Raw genomic sequence first — 21,595 nt, 5'->3', positions numbered from 1 at the left:
GACTCAGTTCATACATACATGATTAACTGAAACAAAGTTTCATGAAGTAATATTTATCCCTATTGTGAGAGATGCACTCTGATTATTTCCTATTCTATTCTATTTCATTTTTTAAATACTGCTTTCACTGAATTGATTTATGACCCACTAATGAATCCCAACTCAGTATACAAAACACTGTGTAACCTCTCCTTAGGAACTTCCGAAAACTGAGATTTTATCATAATATCTCAATTACAGAACATCTAATTCTCTACGTACAACAGATCCTACTTTTCAGGGAACCTAGTTAATATTGGTCAACCCTTTATTCAGAGAAATCCAAAGCTAGGAAACTAGATAAAAAACAAGAGGACAGAGAAATTGTGAGAAAAAATGGCTTAACGCCGTAACAAAAGCTACTGAACAAAGAAAAGCAAGCAACAGTTGGAACCCAACCTTCTGGGATGACAGTCTAGGTCATTTATCTTCATCAAGTGAATCTGCTCCTTTTAAAATGCAGCACTTCAAATGAAAACATATGTTCACACAATAACTTACATACAAGTATTCACAGCAACATTATTCCTAATAGCCAAAAAGTGGAAACAACCCAAATGTCCAAAAACTGTTGGATAAATAAAATGTACTATATCCATACAATGAAATCTTATTCGGCCACAAAATAGAATAAAGTACTTGTACATGCTACAACATAAAGGAATCTTGAAAACAAGATGCTAAGTGAAAGAAGCCAGTCATAAAAGACCACATATTACATAATTCCACTTATATGTAATGTCCAAAATGGGCAAATCAAGAGAGTCAGAAAAACAGATTACTGCTTGCCTAGGGCTAGAGAGTTGGAGGATGATGAGTTACTGCTAATGAGTACAGGGTTTCTTTTTGGGATGATGAAAATGTTCTAAAATTCAATATGGTGACAGTTGTACAACTCTGTGAATATACTAAGAACCACTTTTTAAATGGGTGAGTTGTAGGGTACATGGATTATATCCCAGTAAAAATGTTATACTTTTAAAAATATACTACCTCTGTTCACAACTTCTCCAATGCCTCTACATCTCACTCAGAGTAGAAGTCAAAATCCTCACAGTGGCCTACCACACCCTAAACCTTCTAACTCCCCATAAGTCTCTGACCATACCTCCTACTCCCCTCTTCTCTGGTGTTCATTCCACTTCAACCACACTGGCCTCCTTAAGTTCCCCAACATGCCAGACACACTACTGCCTCAGGGCTTTACAATTTAAAGTCCCCATCTGGAACACTCAAGATTAACTCCATCTTTGCCCACATGTCACTTTCTCAGTGAGGCCTTCTGACACGCTCTTTTAAAAAGTGCAACCTGTTTATCCTGACTCCCACCACTGGCACTCCCTATCCCACTTCTTCTCTAGAGCACTCATTACTTTATATTATTTACTTACTTGGTGGACTGTCCCTCTTTCCCCACAAGAATGTAAACTCCATTATGTTCTCCATCGTGGCTGTATCAATTTACATTCCCACCAACAGTGCAAAAGGGTTCCCTTTCCTCCACACTCTCTCCAGCATTTATTGTTTGTAGATTTTTTGATAATGGCCATTCTGAACAGTGTGATATGATACCTCACTGTAGTTTTGATTTGCATTTCTCTAATAATTAGTGATGTTGAGCAGCTTTTCATGTGCTTCTTGGCCATCTGTATGTCTTCTTTGGAGAAACGTCTGTTTAGGTCTTCTGCCCATTTTTGGATTCGGTTGTTTGTTTCTTTAATATTGAGCTGCATGAGCTGTCTATATATTTTGGAGATTAATCCTTTGTCCATTGATTCGTTTGCAAATATTTTCTCCCATTCTGAGGGTTGCCTTTTCGTCTTGTTTATGGTTTCCTTTGCTGTGCAAAAGCTTTGAAGTTTCATTAGGTCCCATTTGTTTATTTTTGTTTTTATTTCCATTACTCTAGGAGGTGGATCAAAAAAGACCTTGCTATGATTTATGTCAAAGAGTGTTCTTCCTATGTTTTCCTCTAAGAGTTTTATAGTGTCCAATTTTACATTTAGGTCTTTAATCCATTTGGAGCTTATTTTTGTGTATGGTGCTAAGAAGTGTTCTGATTTCATTCTTTTACATGTAGCTGTCCAGTTTTCCCAGCACCAGTTATGGAAGAGGCTGTCTTTTCTCCATTGTATGTTCTTGCCTCCTTTGTCATAAATTAGGTGACCATATGTGCGTGGGTTTATCTCTGGGCTTTCTATCCTGTACCATTGATCTATATTTCTGTTTTTGAGCCAGTACCATACTGTCTTGATTACTCTAGCTCTGTAGTATAATTTGAAGACAGGGAGCCTGATTCCACCAGCTCCATTTTCCTTTCTCAAGATTGCTTTGGCTATTCGGGATCTTTTGTGTTTCCATACAAATTGTAAAAAATTTTTCTGCTAATTCTGTGAAGAATGTCATTGGTAGTTTGATAGGGATTGCACTGAATATGTAGATTGCTTTGGGTAGTATAGTCATTTTCATAATATTGATTCTTCCAATCCAAGAAAGTGGTATATTTCTCCACCTTTTTATGTCAACTTTGATTTCTTTCATCAGTGTTTTATAGTTCTCTGAGTACAAGTCTTCTGCCTCCTTAGGTAGGTTTATTCCTACGTATTTTACTCTTTTTGTTGCGATGGTAAATGGAATTGTTTCCTTAATTTATCTTTCTGATTTTTTGTTATTAGTGTATAGGAATGCAAGAGATTCCTGTGCATTAATTCTGTATCCTGCAACCTTACCAAATTCATTGATCAGCTCTAGTAGTTTTCTGGTGGCAACTTTAGAATTTTCTATGTATAGTATCATGTCATCTGCAAACAGTGACAGCTTTACTTATTCTTTTCCAATTTGTATTCCTTTTATTTCTTTTTCTGCTCTGATTGCTGTGGCTAGGACTTCCAAACTATGTTGAATAAGAGTGGCGAGTGGACATCCATGTCTTGTTCCTGATCTTAGTGGAAACGCTTTCAGTTTTTCACCATTGAGAATGATGTTTGCTGTGATTTTGTCATGGCCTTTATTATGTTGAGGTAGGTTCTCTCTATGCCCATTTTCTGGAGTGTTTTTATGATAAATGAGTGTTGAATTTTGTCAAAAGCTTTTTCTGCATCTATTGAGATGATCATATGGTTTTTATTCCTTAATTTGTTAATATGGTGTACCACATTGATTGATTTGTGTATACTGAAGAATCCTTGCATCCCTGGGATAAATCCCACTTGATCATGGTGTATGATCCTTTTGACATGCTATTGGATTCTGTTTGCTAGTATTTTGTTGAGGATTTCTGCATCTATGATCATCAGTGATATTGGTCTGTAATTTTATTTCTTTGTGATATCTTTGCCTGGTGTTGGTATCAGGGTGATGGTGGCCTCATAGAACGAATTTTGGGAGTGTTCCTCCCTCTGCTGTTTTTTGGAAAAATTTGAGGCTTGGTGTTAGCTATTCTCTAAATGTTAGATAGAATTTGCCTGTGAAGCCATCTGGTCCTGGGCTTTTGTTTATTGGAAGATTTTCAATTACAGTTTCTATTTCATTACTTCTAATACGTCTGTCTATATCTTCTAATTCTTCCTGGTTCAGTCTTGGAAAACTGTACCTTTCCAAGAATTTGTCCATTTCTTTGTGCTTGTCCATTTTATTGGCATATAGTTGTTTGTGGTAATCTCTTCTAACCCTTTACATTTCTGCAGTGTCAGTTGTGATTTCTCCTTTATCATTTCTAATTTTATTGATTTGAGTCCTCTCCCTTTTTTTCTTGATCAGTCTTGCTAAAGTTTTATCAATTTTGTTTATCTTCTCAAACAACCAACTTTTAGTTTACTGATCTTTGCTACTGTTTTCTTTTTTTCTACTTATTTCTGCTCTGATCTTTATGATTTCTTTCCTCCTACTAACTTTGGGTTTTCTTTGTTCTTCTTTCTCTAATTGTTTAAGGTGTAATATTAGGTTGTTTATTTGAGATTTTTCTTGTTTCTTGAGGTAGGATTGTATTGCTACATACTTCCCTCTTAGAACAGCTTTTGCTGCATCCCATAGGTTTTGGGTCGTCGTGTTCTCATTGTCATTTGTTTCTAGGTATTTTTTGATTTCCTCTTTGATTTCTTCAGTGATCTCTTGGTTATTTAGTAGTGCACTGTTTAGCCTCCATGTATTTGTGTATTTTACCCTTTTTTTCCTGTAATTGATTTCTAATCTCATATCGTAGTCAGAAGAGATGCCTGATACAATTTCAATTTTCTTAAATTTTCTGAGGCTTGATTTGTGACCCAAGCTGTGATCTATCCTGTAGAATGTTCTGTGTGCACTTGAGAAGAACATGTATTCTGCCACTTTCAAGTAGAATGTCCTATAAATATCAATTAAATCTATGTGGTCTACTGTGTCATTTAAAGCTTGTGTTTCCTTATTTATTTTCTGTTTGGATGATCTGTCCATTGGTGTAAGTGAGGTGTTAAAGTCCCCTACCATTATTGCTACTGTCGAATTCCCCTTCTATGGCTGTTAGCATTTCTTATGTATTGAGATGCTCCTATGTTGGGTGCATATTTATAATTGTTACATCTTTTTCTTGGATTGATCCCTTGATTATTATGTAGTGTCCTTCCTTATCTCTTGTAACAGCCTTTATTTTAAGGTCTATTTTATCTGATACGAGTATTGCTACTCCAGCTTTCTTTGATTTCCATTTGAATGGAATATCTTTTTCCATCCCTTCACCTCAGTCTGGATGTGTCCCTAGGTCTGAAGTGGGTCTCCTGTACACAGCATATATATGGGTCTTGTTTTTGTATCCATTCAGCCAGTCTGTGTCTTTTGGTTGGAGCATTTAATCTATTTACATTCAAGGTTATTGTCTATACATATGTTCTTATTACCATTTTCTTAATTGTTTTAGGTTTGTTTTTGTGGGTCTTTTTTCTTCTCTTGTGTTTCCCGCCTAGAGAAGTTCTTTTAGCATTTGTTGTAAAGCTGGTTTGGTGGTGCTGATTTCTCTTAGCTTTTGCTTGTCTATAAAGTTTTTGATTTCTCCATCAAATCTGAATGAGATCCTTGCTAGGTAATCTTGGTTGTAGGTTTTTCTCTTTCATCATTTTAAGTAGATCTGCCACTCCCTCCTGGCCTGCAGAGTTTCTCCTGAAAAATCAGCTGTTAACCTTATGGGGATTCCTTTGTATGTTATATTTTGATTTTCCCTTGCTGCTTTTAATATTTTTCCTTTGAACTTAATTTTTGTTAGTTTGATTAATATGTGTCTCGGTGGGTTTCTCCTAGGGTTTATCCTGTATGGGACTCTCTGTGCTTTCTGGACTTGGGTGATTATTTCCTTTCCCATTTTAAGTAACTTTTCCACAATAATCTCTTCAAATATTTTCTCAGAGCATTTCTTTTTCTTTTCTTTTTCTGGGAACCCTGTAATTTGAATGTTGGTGAGTTTAGTGTTGTCCCAGAGGTCTCTGAGATTTTCTTCAATTCACTTCATTCTTTTTTCTTTATTCTGCTCCTCGGCAATTATTTCCACCATTCTGTCTTCCAGCTCACTTATTCATTCTTCTGCCCCAGTTATTCTATTATTGATTCCTTCTAGTGAATTTTTCATTTCAGTTATTGTGTTGTCCACCTCTGTTTGTTCTTTATTTTTTCTACATCTTTGTTAAACATTTCTTACATTTTCTCAATCCGTGCCTCCATTCTATTTCTGAGATTCTGGATTATCTTTACTATCATTACTCTGAATTCTTTTTCAGGTAGGTTGCCAATTTCCTCTTCATTTATTTGGTCTTGTAGGTTTCACCTTGCTCCTTCATCTGTAACATATTTTTTTGTCATCTCTTTTTTTTTTGATGTGTGGGATTGTCTTCCTGTCTTACTGGTTGTTTGGCCTGAGACTTCCAGCACTGGAGTTTGTAGGCTGTTGTGTAGATCTGGGTCTTGGTGCCAAGATGAGAACCTCCGAAAACCTCACTCCAACGAATATTCCTTGGGACCTGAGGTTCTCTGGTTCTCTGTTACTCCAGTGGTTTGGACTCAGGGCTCCCACTGCAGGAGCTCAGGCTCAACCCCCAGCTCATGAACCAAGATCCCACAAGCTGCGCAGGGCAGCAAAAAGAAAAAGAAAAAAAGGAGAACAATAACAAAGAGTAAAAAATACAGTAAGATTAGAAAACTAACAGATGTGTTAGAAGAAAATTTTTAAATAAAAATATAGATGAAACAACAACCAGAAGGTACACTGGAACAGCAGCAAAAAAAAGGAAGGAAAAAAAAGCCAGAAAAGGCCTTGGCTGTTTGGAGCGGGGCTTAGGCAGGGGCAAGGTTTAGGCAGTGGGCAGGGCCTATGCTTCGGACTCACAGGGCTGGAAAAGGCACCGGGGGCAGAGGGGCTTAGGCTCAACACAGCAGGAGGGGCCCAGGAGTGCCTCAGGCCTTGGAGGGCAGAGGACCAGGTCCAGGACCCCAGCGGGCTCCCTGGGCACAAGTGGGCAGGGGAAATACTAGACACGTTCCCCTCCGATCCTCCAATCCTGGAGGGTCCCTCCCCACTGGCCTCTCTTTTTCTCCCCACACCCCATCTTATGCTGCTAGGACCCACACAGCCAGAGGTGGCCCCAGAAGGCAGGGGACCAGACCCAGAAGCCCAACAGGCTTCCCGAGCTGAGTGGGCAGGGAATATGCCCGCAGCACTTCCCTTGATACCACAGTCCCAGAGGGTGCCCTCCCGGTCCGCCCCTCCTCCCCTTTCTCTCTCTTCCCTCCCTACTATGCCCCTAGGACCCCCACAGGCAGAGGGGGCCTCGGAGGACAGAGCACCAGGCCCAGATACCAGCAGGCTTCCCAGGGCCCAAGTGGGTGGGGGAAACACCCGGCACGCTTCCCCTGATCCTCTGATCCTGGAGGGATCCTCCCCATCCACCTCTCCTCTTCTCCCTTCACCTCCCTCCTATGCCCCTAGGATCCAGGCAGCCCGGATGGCGCCTTAGCGAGCAGAAGACCTGGTCTGGGAGCTCAGCAGGCTTCCTGGGGCCTGACTGGGAAGGGGAAATGCTAGGCGTGCTACCCATTGATCCATGAGCCCCCGAGGGTCCCCCAGGTGAGGGAATCCCTCCCCTCTGCCAGCCACACCTCAGGGGCCCTGGTCCTGTCCGGCCTCCACTTCTCCTCCCCCTCTCACTCCCCCCCACATCCAAGCCAGTTTCTTGGGGGTTCCTCCCATTTCCTTGGGCATCGAGGTCCCCCACCAGCATCCAACAGGTGCCCTAGTTGTGGGGAGACGTGAACTCTGCGTCCTCCCACACTGCCATCTTGACTCCGCCCCCTTTCTCATCTGGTTTTGTTATTGCTATAGCCTCAGAATACAGAACAGAGCCTAGCATTGAATAGGCGTTAATTAAACACTTATTTACTATTGAATAAAGCCTGTACTAAAGAATCTTTGCGATCAGAGGGCAGACAGCAGAAGCAAGAAGAATGACAATCCTGCAGCCTGTGGAACAAAAACCACATTCACAGAAAGACAGACAAGATGAAAAGACAGAGGGCTACCAGATGAAGGAACAAGATAAAACCCCAGAAAAACAACTAAATGAAGTGGAGATAGGCAACCTTCCAGAAAAAGAATTCAGAATAATGATACTGAAGATGATCCAGGACCTCGGAAAAAGAATGGAGGCAAAGATCGAGAAGATGCAAGAAATGTTTAACAAAGACCTAGAAGAATTAAAAAAGAAACAGAGATGAACAATACAATAACGGAAATGAAAAATACACTAGAGGGAATCAATAGCGGAATAACTGAGGCAGAAGAATGGATAAGTGACCTGGAAGACAGAATGGTGGAATTCACTGCTGTGGAACAGAATAAAGAAAAAACAATGAACAGAAATGAAGACAGCCTAAGACACCTCTGGGACAACATTAAATACAACAACATTTGCATTATAGGGATCCCAGAAGGAGAAGAGAGAGCGAAAGGACCAGAGAAAATATTTGAAGAGATTATAGTCGAAAACTTCCCTAACATGGGAAAGAAAATAGCCACCCAAGTCTAGGAAGCGCAGAGAGTCCCATACAGGACAAACCCAAGGAGAAACACACTGAGGCACATAGTAATCAAATTGGCAAAAATTAAAGACAAAGAAAAATTATTGAAAGCAGCAAGGGAAAAACAGCAAATAACAGACAAGGAAACTCCCATAAGGTTAACAGCTGATTTCTCAGCAGAAACTCTACAAGCCAGAAGAGAATGGCATGATATACTCAATGTGATGAAAGGGAAGAACCTACAACCAAGATTACTCTACCCAGCAAGGATCTCATTCAGATTCGATGGAGAAATCAAAAGCTTTACAGACAAGCAAAAGCTAAGAGATTTCAGTACCACCAAACCAGCTCTACAACAAACGCTAAAGGAACTTCTCTAAGTGGGAAGCCCAAGAGAAGAAAAGGACCTACGAAAATAAACCCAAAACAATTAAGAATATGGTCACAGGAACATACATATCAATAATTCCCTTAAACATGAATGGATTAACTGCTCCAACCAAAAGACACAGGTTTGCTAAATGGATACAAAAACAAGACCATATATATGCTGTCTACAAGAGACCCACTTCAGATCTAGGGACACATACAGACTGAAAGTGAGGGGATGGAAGAAGATATTCCATGCAAATGGAAATCAAAAGAAAGCTGGAGTAGCAATACTCATATCAGATAAAATAGACTTTAAAATAAAGAATGTTACAAGAGACAAGGAAAGACACTACATAATGATCAAGGGATCAATCCAAGAAGAAGATATAACAATTATAAATATATATGCACCCAACATAGGAGCACCTCAAACGTAAGGCAACTGTTAACAGCTCTAAAAGAGGAAATCAACAGTAACATAATAATAGTGGGAGACTTTAACACCTCACTTACACCAATGGACAAATCATCCAAAATGAAAATAAATAAGGAAACAGAAGCTTTAAATGACACAACAGACCAGAGAGATTTAATTGATATTTATAGGACATTCATCCAAAAACAACAGATTACACTTTCTTCTCAAGTGCGCATGGAACACTCTCCAGGAGAGATCACATCTTAGGTCACAAATCAAGCCTCAATAAATTTTAAAAAGTTGAAATCATATCAAGCACCTTTTCTGACCACAACGCTATGAGATCAGAAATGAATTACAGGGGAAAAAATGTAAAAAACACAAACACATGGAGGCTAAACAATACGTTACTAAATGACCAAGAGATCACTGAAGAAATCAAAGACAAAATCAAAAAATACCTAGAGACAAATGACAATGAAAACATGATGATCCAAAACCTATGGGATGCAGCAAAAGCAGTTTTAAGAGGGAAGTTTATAGCTATACAAGCTTACCTCAAGAAACAAGAAAAATCTCAAGTAAACAATCTAATGTTACACCCAAAGGAACTAGAGAAAGACGAATGAAGAAAACCCAAAGTTAGCAGAAGGAAAGAAATCAGAAAGATCAGAGCAGAAATAAATGAAATAGAAACAAAGAAAACAATAGCAAAGATCAATAAAACTAAAAGCTGGTTCTTTGAAAAGATAAACAAAATTGATAAACCATTTGCCAGACTCAGCAAGAGAAAAACAAAGACTCAAATCAATAAAGTTAGTAATGAAAAGGGAAAAGTTACAACAGACACCGCAGAAATACAAAACATCCTAAGAGACTACTACAAGCAACTCTGTGCCAATAAAATGGACAACCTAGAAGAAATGGACAAATTCTTAGATACGTATAAACTTCCAAGACTAAACCAGGAAGAAACAGAAAATATGAACAGACCAATCACAAGTAATGAAATTGAAACTGGGATTAAAAATCTTCCAACAAACAAAAGTCCAGGACCAGATGGCTTCACAGGTGAATTCTATCAAACATTTAGAGAAGAGCTAACACCCATCCTTCGCAAACTCTTCCAAAAAATTGCAGAGGAAGGAACACTCCAAAACTCATTCTATGAGGCCACCATCACCCTGATACCAAAACCAGACAAAGATACCACAAAAAAAGGAAATTACAGACCAATATCACTGATGAATATAGATGCAAAATCCTCAACAAAATACTAGCAAACAGAATCCAACAACACATTAAAAGGATCATACATCATGACCAAGTGGGATTTACCCCAGGGATGCAAGGATTCTTCAATATACGCAAATCAATCAATGTGATATACCGTATTAACAAATCAAAAAATAAAAACCATATAACCATCTCAATAGATGCAGAAAAAGGTTTTGACAAAATTCAACACCCATTTATGATAATAACTCTCCAGAAAGTGGGCATAGAGGGAACCTACCTCAACATAATAAAGGCCATATACAACAAACCCACAGCAAACATCATTCTCAATGGTGAAAAACTGAAAGCGTTTCCTCTAAGATCAGGAATGAGACAAGGATGTCCACTCTCACCACTATTATTCAACATATTTTTGGAAGTCCTAGCCATGGCAATCAGAGAAGAGAAAGAAATAAAAGGAATACAAACTGGAAAAGAAGAAGTAAAACTGTCACTGTTTGCTGATGACATGATACTATACATAGAAATTCCTAAAAATGCCACTAGAAAACTACTAGAGCTAATCAATGAATTTGGTAAAGTTGCAGGATACAAAATTAATGCACAGAAATCTCTTGCATTTCCTATACACTAATGATGAAAAATCTGAAAGAGAAATTATGGAAACACTCCCACTTACCACTGCAACAAAAAAATACAATACCTAGAAATAAACCTACCTAGGGAGACAAAAGACCTGTATGCAGGAAACTATAAGACACTGATGAAAGAAATTAAAGATGATACCAACAGATGGAAAGATATACCACGTTCTTGGATTGGAAGAATCAATATTGTGAAAATGACTATACTACCCAAAGCAATCTACAGATTCAATGCAATCCCTATCAAATTACCAATGGCATTTTCTACGGAACTAGAACAAATCATCTTAAAATTTGTATGGAGACACAAGACCCCGAATAGCCAAAGGAGTCTTGAGGGAAAAAAACGGAGCTGGAGGAATCAGACTCCCTCACTTCAGACTATACTACAAAGCTACAGTAATCAAGACAATATGGTACTGGCACAAAAACAGACGCACAGATCAATGGAACAAGATAGAAAGCCCAGAGATAAACCCACGCACCTATGGTCAATTAATCTATGACAAAGGAGGCAAAGATATACAATGGAGAAAAGACAGTTTCTTCAATAAGTGGTGCTTGGAAAACTGGACAGGTACCTGTAAAAGAATGAAATTAGAACACTCCCTAACACCATACACAAAAATAAACTCAAATTGGATTCGAGACCTAAATGTAAGACCGGACAGTATAAAACTCTCAGAGGAAAACATAGGAAGAACACTCTTTGACATAAATCACAGCAAGATCTTTTTTGATCCATCTCCTAGAGTAATGGAAATAAAAACAAAAATAAACAAATCAGACCTAATAAAACTTCAAAGCTTTTGCACAGCAAAGGAAACCATAAACAAGACGAAAAGACAACCCTCAGAATGGGAGAAAATATTTGCAAACGAATCAACGGACAAAGGATTAATCTCCAAAATATATAAACAGCTCATACAGCTCAATATTAAAGAAACAAACAACCCAATCCAAAAATGGGCAGAAGACCTAAACAGACACTTCTCCAAAGAAGACATACAGTTGGCCAAGAAGCACATGAAAAGCTGCTCAACATCACTAATTATTAGAGAAATGCAAATCAAAACTACAATGAGGTATCACCTCACACCAGTTAGAATGGGCATCATCAGTAAATCTACAAGCAAGAAATGCTGGAGAGAGTGCGGAGAAAAGGGAACCCTCTTGCACTGTTGGTAGGAATGTAAATTGATACAGCCACTATGGAGAACAGTATGGAGGTTCCTTAAAAAACTAAAAATAGAATTAATTACCACATGACACAGCAATCCCACTACTGGGTATATACCCTGAGAAAACCATAATTCAAAAAGACACATGCACCCCAATGTTCATTGCAGCACTATTTACAATAGCCAGGTCATGGAAGCAACCTAAATGCCCATCGACAGACGAATGGATAAAGAAGTTGTGGTGCATATATACAATGGAATATTACTCAGCCATAAAGAGGAACGAAACTGAGTCATTTGTTGAGATGTGGACAGATCTAGAGACTGTCATACAGAGTGAAGTAAGTCAGAAAGAGAAAAATAAATATCGTATATTAATGCATGTATGTGGAACCTAGAAAAATGGTACAGATGAACCGGTTTGCAAGGCAGAAGTTGAGACACAGATGTAGAGAACAGACGTATGGACACCAAGGGGCACAAAACCGTGGTGGGGTGGGGATGGTGGTGTGCTGAATTGGGCGATTGGGATGGACATGTATAAACTGATGTGTATAAAACTGATGACTAATAGAACCTGCAGTATAAACAAACAAACAAACAAACAACTAATACAGAACTTTCTTTGGGTTATTTGTATGGAAATATGTTAATATAAATGTTTCAGATATTACATGAAATTTCTAAAACTCTTATATGTTCTAGTATAATGTTATAAGTAATAATACTAGTTATTACTTTAAAATGTATATCTCAGAAATAACTAAATTTCCTTGTCAATTGCATTATTATGAACTTTCATCAAATCTTTAACTGTAGTCATTTTTAAGTCTTTTGTCATTTACAGACAGTTCTGGGTGTACTCTGATGCTTTTGCAAATATGTTCCTGTAAAAGGGTTTCATCTTCAAGGAATTCATGGAAAAGACTTTGACAAGTACAGGTTTCTGGTAACTGACTATAGTGCTGAACTGAATGAATAAGCATTTTCAGAACTCTAATGGAAAACTGATGAACTCATAAAAGTGCTAACAAAAGATCAAGATAAAAAAAAATTAATTACATGGGACTGAGTGAACTGATGAGGATGATTATAATTGTTGTGACTTTCTGTTTGAATTAAAAAAAATCCGACAAGGACTCAGAGGCAAAAAATACACAAATCAATTTTCACTGCAAAGTAAAGGAGCTGTTACAGTGGAGGATTACTGGACTGAATGTCAATATTATGACACAGTATGAGTGTGTTTCGTGTTTGGTAATTGCAATCCTTGTTGCTTTTGTTGTGGTCATCCATTTATAATGCTTGGTGTTAGTCTATTTATCTCTTGTAAAAATAAAATACAGTGTGTATGTGTGTGTGTGAAAAAAAAAAGAAGCTTTGCTCACAATATTCGTTTCTTCTCACCCTATATGTATTCAAAGCCTATCAATTCTTCAAGGCCAACTCAAAAGTCATCTTCATGAAACCCATTTTTTTTTTTTTTTTTTTTTTTGCGGTACGCGGGCCTCTCACTGCTGTGGCCTCTCCCGCTGCGGAGCACAGGCTCCGGACGCGTAGGCTCAGCGGCCATGGCTCACGGGCCCAGCCGCTCCACAGCATGTGGGATCTTCCCAGACCGGGGCACGAACCCACGTCCCCTGCATCGGCAGGCGGACTCTCAACCACTGTGCCACCAGGGAAGCCCCATGAAACCCATTTTGATATCCCCAGCTGACAGAGATCTTCATCTGAATTCCCAGATCACTTCATCTGTAATCATTACCTCTAAAAAGTGGGGGAAAGTGTGATACAGTGGAAAAAGAGTATATAGGCACAGGAGTCAACCAAATCACTGGTCATGTGACCTTGAGAAGTCATTCAACCCTTCTGAGTATCGGTATTCCCACCTATAAAAATTAAGGCTGGGTTGTTTACCCAAGAGAATTTTTTCCACACAAAGACCTATATACAAATATTGAAAGCAGCTTTATTCATAATATCTCCAAACTGGAAACAACCCAAATATCAAAAAGAAAAGAGACAATCCAATTGTGGCATAAATGTATAACAGAATAGAAAGCAATACAAAGGAATGAACTATTGATATATGCAATAAAATGGATATCACAGACATTATGTTCAGAAAAAGAACCTGAACACAAAAGAATACTGAATTTATATCATTTATATCAAGTTTTAGAACATGCAAAACTAATCCTAGGTGAAAATATCAAAAGAGGATTTCCTCAGTTGGAAGGGAAGGACTGGGGAGAAGTACAAGGCAGCTTTCTGGGAAGATGGATTGTGATAGTGGTTCCCAATTATATAAATGTGTCAATACTCATTTAACTGCCCACTTAACAAGTGGTTATACTTTTTGTTTGTAAATTATACCAGTAAAATTGATTAAAGACAAGGGCACACAGCTTAAGGGGAAAAAATAAAGGCTATCCTTAATTTATAAGGTTGTTAGGAGGATTAGATGAGAAACACTTCTACTGAAATCAGTATGGCACAGTGGGAAAGACTACACACTGATACGGGACTGAATCTCAATTTAGCAAATTACTATAGCTACTAGTTACATAACCTTGGACAACTCATTAATCCCTCAGAACTTCAGTTTTCTCTTTTGTAAAGAGAATAATATCTACTTTACAGAGTTAAATGGTAGCATACTAGAGTTTCCACCAGTTAAGAAAATATCTGTTACCTAACAAGTACCCCAATAGTTTTTTAAATAATACATAAAATCCAGCACATAGTAGATGCTCAATTAGTGTTATACTCTTTTCCCCATTTTCCTTGGATGAGAATTTCCTCCTCTACTATATTTTAGGATCCTGAAGGACAGGATCAGCATCTCAGTGATCTTCTCTTTCCTCTACTTAAGATTCTATCTAAAAAATGGTAGTCACTCAACAAAGATTTTGAAGGAAAGGAAGGAAGGAAGTAGGCTGGCTTGTTGCTTAAGCAGAATTACCTCTTTTTCTTTTGGTCATTCCAGAATCAATTACTGAGCTTTTCAGTAAAGACAGTTGTAGGCTAGATACCAATAACTTTTTTAAGGCAGACACAAAACTTATATACTATATGATCTATATGCACTGGAAAACAGATTTGAAATAGACAAGAAGCAATGTGAAGTAAAGAATGGGTCTCTGAAGTCAGACTCAAATACATATCCCAAGACTGACACTTAAAAATGTATGTAACGCAGGACTTCCCTCATGGCACAGTGGTTAAGAATCTGCCTATGTTTGTTCTTTGCTATTTTCCAGATTTTCTGAAATACAACTGGAGTACAATTACAACCTTAAAAGATTATAATGATATAAATTGAAATGTATGCAGGAGAGGAGATCAAGACAGCAGGATAGGAGGATGCTGAGCTCACCTCCCCCCAAGAACATATTAAAAAAAAAAGAAAGAAACACATCAATTCTCACAGAAAACAGACTGGAGACTGGCATAAAGACTCTTACATAACCAAGGCTGTAAAGAAAGATCCACACAGAGTCAGGAAAGAAGGGAAGAGTAGTGATCAGGTTAGAACCCACAGCTGAAGGAGGGGACACAGAAGTAGGGGAATTACTTCATTTTGGAGATCCTCTTTGGAAATAGAGGGGTTTGAACCACATATTGGGCACTCCAGGCCCGGAGTCCAACACCAGAAAGACAAATCCCCTTCACTGGTTTGAAGACAAGTGGGACTGGCAGGGGGGCTGTGAGAAACGTGAACTCCACTCATTAAGAGCATGCACATGCTTGCTTGCTCCCAAAACAAGGCAGAGGAAGCAGACTGAGACTGCCTGGGACTCTAGTTGGTTTCCACAACCAGCCCAGTGCACGCCCTGGCCTACCTTGCTCCGCCACACAGCTCCCGACTAGGGTGAAGGCTGCCGCTGCCAAGGAAAGTGCACAGTTGTGGGGGATGGTGCCAACTTGGACCCAGCTCTGCATCTGAATGGGGCAAGGGCAGCCATTACTGGCACTCCCAGAAGCAGCAGATTGGGAGTGGTCTGGACTGTGACTGTAAGGCCTGGACAGCCCCAGCGCATGCCCCAATCCACACTGAGTGCCCGCTCCAGCCCCTCTTGCTCCATTGCAGCTCCGCAACTACTGAAGCCCGCATGCCTAGAGCCTGTGCTCCGCGATAAGAGAAGCCACTGCAGTGAGAGTCACACGCACCACAACAAAGAGTAGCCCCCACTTGCCACAACTAAAGAAAGCCCACATGCAGCAATGAAGACCCAATGCAGCCAAAAATAAATATAATTTATTTTTTAAAATTTAAGAAAATTTACATCAAGCAATATTCCAACCATAGTAGTATGAAACTAGAATCAATTACAGGAAGAAAAATGAGAAAAAAAAACACAAGGGGACCAAACAACAGACTATTAAAAAAAATAGATCAATGAAAAAATCAAAGAGGAAATCAAAAATTACCTTCAGATAGATGACAATAAGAACACAACTCTCCAAAGTCTATGGGATGCAGCAAAAGCAGACCTAAGAGGGAAGTTTATAGCAATACAGACCTATGTCAGGGAACAAGAAAAATCTCAAATAAGAATCCTAACCTACCATCTATAGGAATTAGAAAAAGAAGAACAAAAAAGCCAAAAGTGAGCAGAAGGAAGGAAATAATAAAGATCAGAGAGGAAACAAATAAAACGGAGACCAAAAAAACAATAAAAAGGATCAATAAAACCAAGACCTGGTTTTCTGAAATGACAAACAAAATTTAAAGCCTTTAACCAGGCTCATCAAGAAAAAAAGAGAGCAGACCCAAATAAACAAAATAAGAAATTAAACAGGAGAAATTACAACTAATATCACAGAGATACAAAAAATCATAAGAGAATACTACAAGCAGTTATATGGTAACAAATTGGACAATACAGAAGAAATGGATAAATTTCTAGAAACATACAAACGTCCAAGATGGAATCAACAAGAAATGGATAATCTGAACAGACTGATAACTAACAATGAAACTGAATTAATAATAAAAAAAAAAACTGACAGCAAACAAAAGTTCAGGGACTCACAGCTTCATAGAGAAATTCTACAAAACATATGAAGAAGGGCTAATACCTATCCTTCTCAAACTATTCCAAAAAGTTGAAGAGGAGGAAACACTCCCAAATTCATCCTACAATGCCACCATTATGCTGATAACAAAAAGAGACACAGATACTCCAAAAAAAGAAAATTATGGGCCAATATCTCTGATGAGTATAGATGCAAACATGCTCAACAAAATATTAGCAAACTGATTTCAACAATATATAAAAAGAATCATACACATGATCAAGCAAGATTTATTCCAAGGATACAAGGACAGTTCGATATCTGCAAATCAATGTAATACGCAACATTAACAAAAGGAACAATAAAAATCACAATCATAGATGCAGAAGAAGTATCTGACAAAATTCAACATCCATTCATGACAAAAACTTTCATCAAAGCTGGTTTAGAAGGAACATATCTGAACATAATAAAGGCTATTTATGACAAATCCACAGTTAATACCATACTCAATGACGAAAAGTTGAAAGTTTTTCCTTTAAACTCAGGAACAAGGATTCCCACTTTCACCACTTCTATTTAACAAAGTATTGTAAATCCTAGTCACAGCAATTGGACAAAAAAAAAGAAACGAAACGCATCCAGATTGGAAGAAAAGAAGTAAAACTGTCCCTATTTGCAAATGACATGATGCTATATATAGAAAACCCTAAAGTCCCAACCAAAAAACCATTAGAACTAAGAAGTGAATTCAGTAAAGATTCAGGGTACAAGGCTAATATACAGAAATATGTTGTTGTTCTACACACTAATAATAAACTATCAGGGAAAGAAAAAAACATTTAAAATCACATCAAAAAGAATAAAATATCTAGAAATAAACTTAATCCAGGAGATGAAAGACCTATACTCTGAAAACTATAAAATACTGATGAAGGAAACTGAAGATGATACAGAGAGATGGAAAGATAACCCATGTTTATGGATTGGAAGAATTGTTAATATGCCCATATAACCCAAAGCAATCTACATATTTAATGCAATCTCTATCAAAATACCCATGACATTTTTGCACAAAACTAGAACAAAAAATCATTTGGAATCACAAAACAAACTAAATAGCCAAGGCAATCTTTAGAAAAAAGAACAAATCTGAACTCACGCTCCCTGACTTGACTATACTACAAAGCTACAGAAATCAAAACAATATGCCACTGACACAAAAACAGACACATATATCAATTGAAGAGAATAGGGAGCCCAGAAATAAACCCGTGCACTTGCAGTCAATTAATCTACAACAAAGGAGGCAGAAATATATAATAGAAGAAAGCCAGTCTCTTCAATAACTGCTGCTGGGAAAACTGGACAGCTACACGTAAAAGAATGAAATTAGAACATTTTCTCACTCAAAATATAAAAATAAACTCAAAATGGATTAAAGACCTAAGTGTAAGACTGGAAACCATAAAACTCCTACAAGAAAGTGCAGGCAGAACACTCTTTGATATAAACTGTAGCAATATTTTTTTGGATCTGCCTCCTAAGGCAAAGGAAACAAAAGGAAAAATAAGCAAATGGGACCTAATTTAACTTACTTGGGTAAAATATAATGTGTAGATTAATAAACTTAAATAAGGGATGTGTGTGTCACAGTAGAGTATTTAAATACAATGGATTTCTGGGGAGCAATCACTTGAATAAAAAAAACCAATAGAGTGAGCAAGCACAGGAGTGACACCAAGAGCCCACGTCAGGTTAAATGTCACCATTACATCAGGTTAAAAAGGCCATGTTCTCATTTCTCCCAAAAAGATAAATAAATGGCTAATAAGAACATCAAAAGATGCTAAACATCATTAGTCATTAGTGAAATACAAATCACAACCTCACAACTACAATGAGATACCTCTTCACAACTACCAGAATGACTATAATCCAAAAGACAGACAAAACCAGTGTTATAGAGGATGTGAAAAGACTGGAACCACCATACACTGCGGATTGTGAATGCAATATAGTGCAGCTGGTTTTGTAAACATTCTGGCAGTTCCTAAAAGGTTAAATACAGAGTTACAGTATAACCCAGCAATTCCACTCCTAGAAACATACCCAAGAGAAATGAAAATATAGCCCCACAAAAAAAAGCTTATACACAGATATTCATAGTAGCATTGTCCATAGAATTCAAAAAGTGCAACAACCCAAATGACTATCAACTGATGAATGAATAAATAAAATGTGGTACATCCATAAAAGAAATGGAGTTCCTGGAAAAGTCAAAATTACCAAGACAAGAAAAACATCAATGGTTGCCAGGGATTCAAGGGGAAGGAGGAATGAATAGGTAGAGCACAGAGAATTTTTAAGTCAGTGAAACTACTCTGTATGATACTATAATGGTGGATACATGCCATTATACATTTGTCCTAACCCATAAAATGTAAAACACCAAGACTAACCAGTAATGTAAACTATGGACTTTGGGTGACAATAATTTGTCTATGTAGGTTCATCAATTGTAACCAATGTACCACTCTGGCAGGGGATGTTGATAATGGGGAGGCTATGCATGAGTGGAGACAGGGAGTACATGGGAAGTCTCTATATGTGCCTCATAATTTTGCTGCAATTCTAAAACCGCTCTAAGAAAAAAGTTTTATTTAAAAAAAAAAAAAAAGGTTCGGGAGCGTTCACATGGTGCTGCAGGAAGATCCTGAACTCACCTCCTCCTACAGACACAATGAATCTAAAACTACGTATGGAATAATTTCCTTGGAAAGGGACATGAAAACTGGGTAAACAGAACCTCCACAACAAAAGGTAAAAGCACATCATCAAGACAGATAGGAGAGGCAGAGGATCAGAGAGGCAGAGAAAGTTTCACCAAGGAAAACCCACCCACCAGCTGTGTCAATTCACAATCGGGAGGAACCACAAAGGTATGGATCTTTGCCTGAAAAGTGAGGGATGTGAGCTCCACATCAAGCACTCCAACCGGTAGACGCTGCACAGGAGAGATGGGCCCCCCAAACTGTCTTCAAATACCAGCAGAAAATATGCCCAGGAAACCTATAAAACTTCAGAGTATGGACAACCCACTCTTAAAGGGCTCACAGGTAGACTTAACCCAAGAATCAGCGTAAAAACACCTGATTAAAAAGCGTGGACCCTAAGTAATGAGGACCCACTTACTATCTTGAAGCATCTGCCAGAGAGGCAGAATCCAATTAGAACATTCCCCAGGGACTGAGACACTGACAGGAGACTTTTTTTTAAGATTTATTTTTTGAGGTAACCTGGTTCATAACATTATATAATTTTGTGTATACAACATTATATTTCTACTTTTGTATACCCTACAGTGTGCTCACCACCAAAAATTTAGATTCCATGTGTCAACACACAGTTAATCTCCTTTATGCATTTCACCCTACTCCTTTCTGTCCCTTCTTCTCTGGTAACCACTACTCTGTTCTCTTTATCCACGTTTCTTTTGATTTGGTTTGTTCACTTATTTTTTGTTTGTTTTTATATTCCACATAAGTGAAATTTTACAGTATTTGTCTTTCTCCATGTGGTTTATTTCACTTAGCATAATACACTCAAGTTCCATCCATGTGGTTGTAAATGGCAAGATTTCATCTTTTTGTGGCTCAGTAGTATTCCATTGTGTGTGTGTGTATACAAATACATATCCATATCATATATATATGTATCACACCTTCTGTATCCATTCATATGTTGATGGGCACTTAGGTTGTTTCCATATCTTAGTGATTATAATGTTGCGGGGATTTCCCTGGTGGCACAGTGGTTAAGAACCCACCTGCCAATGCAGGGGGCATGGGTTCGAGCCCTGGTCCAGGAAGATCCCACATGCCGTGGATCAACTAAGCCCGTGCACCACAACTACTGAGCCTGCACTCTAGAGCCCACAAGCCACAACTACTGAGCCCGTGCGCTACAACTACTGAAGCCCACACACCTAGAGCCTGTGCTCCACTATAGGAGAAGCTACCGCAATAAGAAGCCCGTGCACTGCAACGAAAGAGGAGCCCCCGCTCACCGCAACTACAGAAAGCCTGCGCGCAGCAACAAAGACCCAATGCAGCCAATAATTAATAAATAAATAAAATTTTTAAAAATTATTTTAAAACAAATAATTCTGTGATGAACATAGGGATACAGCTATCTTTTCAGATTAGTGTTTTCATATTCTTCAGATAAATACCAGGAAGTGGGATAGCTGGATCATATGGTAGATCTATTCCTAATTTTTTGAAGAATCTCCATAATGTCTTCCACAGTGGCTGCACCAATTTACAGTCCCACCAAAAGTGCATAAGGGTTCCCTTTTTTCCACATCCTCACAAACATTTGTTATTTCTTGGCTTTCTGAATAGTTATTCTAACAGGCATGAGGGGTATCTTGTTATAGTTTAGATTTGCATCTCCCTATTAATGATGTTGAATATCTCTTCATGTGCCTATTGCCATCTGTATGTCTTCATTGGAAAAATGTCTATTCAGATCCTCTGCCCATTTTTTAATTGGGTTGTTGCTTTTTGTTATTAAGTTGTATGAATTCTTTATATATTTTGGATACTAACCCCTTATCAGATACATCATTTGCAAGTATCTTC

The 21,595-nt window shown here is 38.1% G+C and overlaps 1 protein-coding gene across 6 annotated transcripts in view; it reads right to left on the bottom strand.

The window, feature by feature from the left end:
- Nucleotides 1-21,595, bottom strand: part of SCAPER (S-phase cyclin A associated protein in the ER) — a 492,749-nt gene that overhangs the window by 459,007 nt on the left and 12,147 nt on the right. The gene's annotated exons all lie outside the window — the stretch shown is intronic.

The sequence above is a fragment of the Pseudorca crassidens genome, chromosome 1, assembly GCF_039906515.1.
Source record: "Pseudorca crassidens isolate mPseCra1 chromosome 1, mPseCra1.hap1, whole genome shotgun sequence".
Taxonomy (NCBI): domain Eukaryota; kingdom Metazoa; phylum Chordata; class Mammalia; order Artiodactyla; family Delphinidae; genus Pseudorca; species Pseudorca crassidens.
This window is presented reverse-complemented; position numbering and strand designations above follow the sequence as displayed.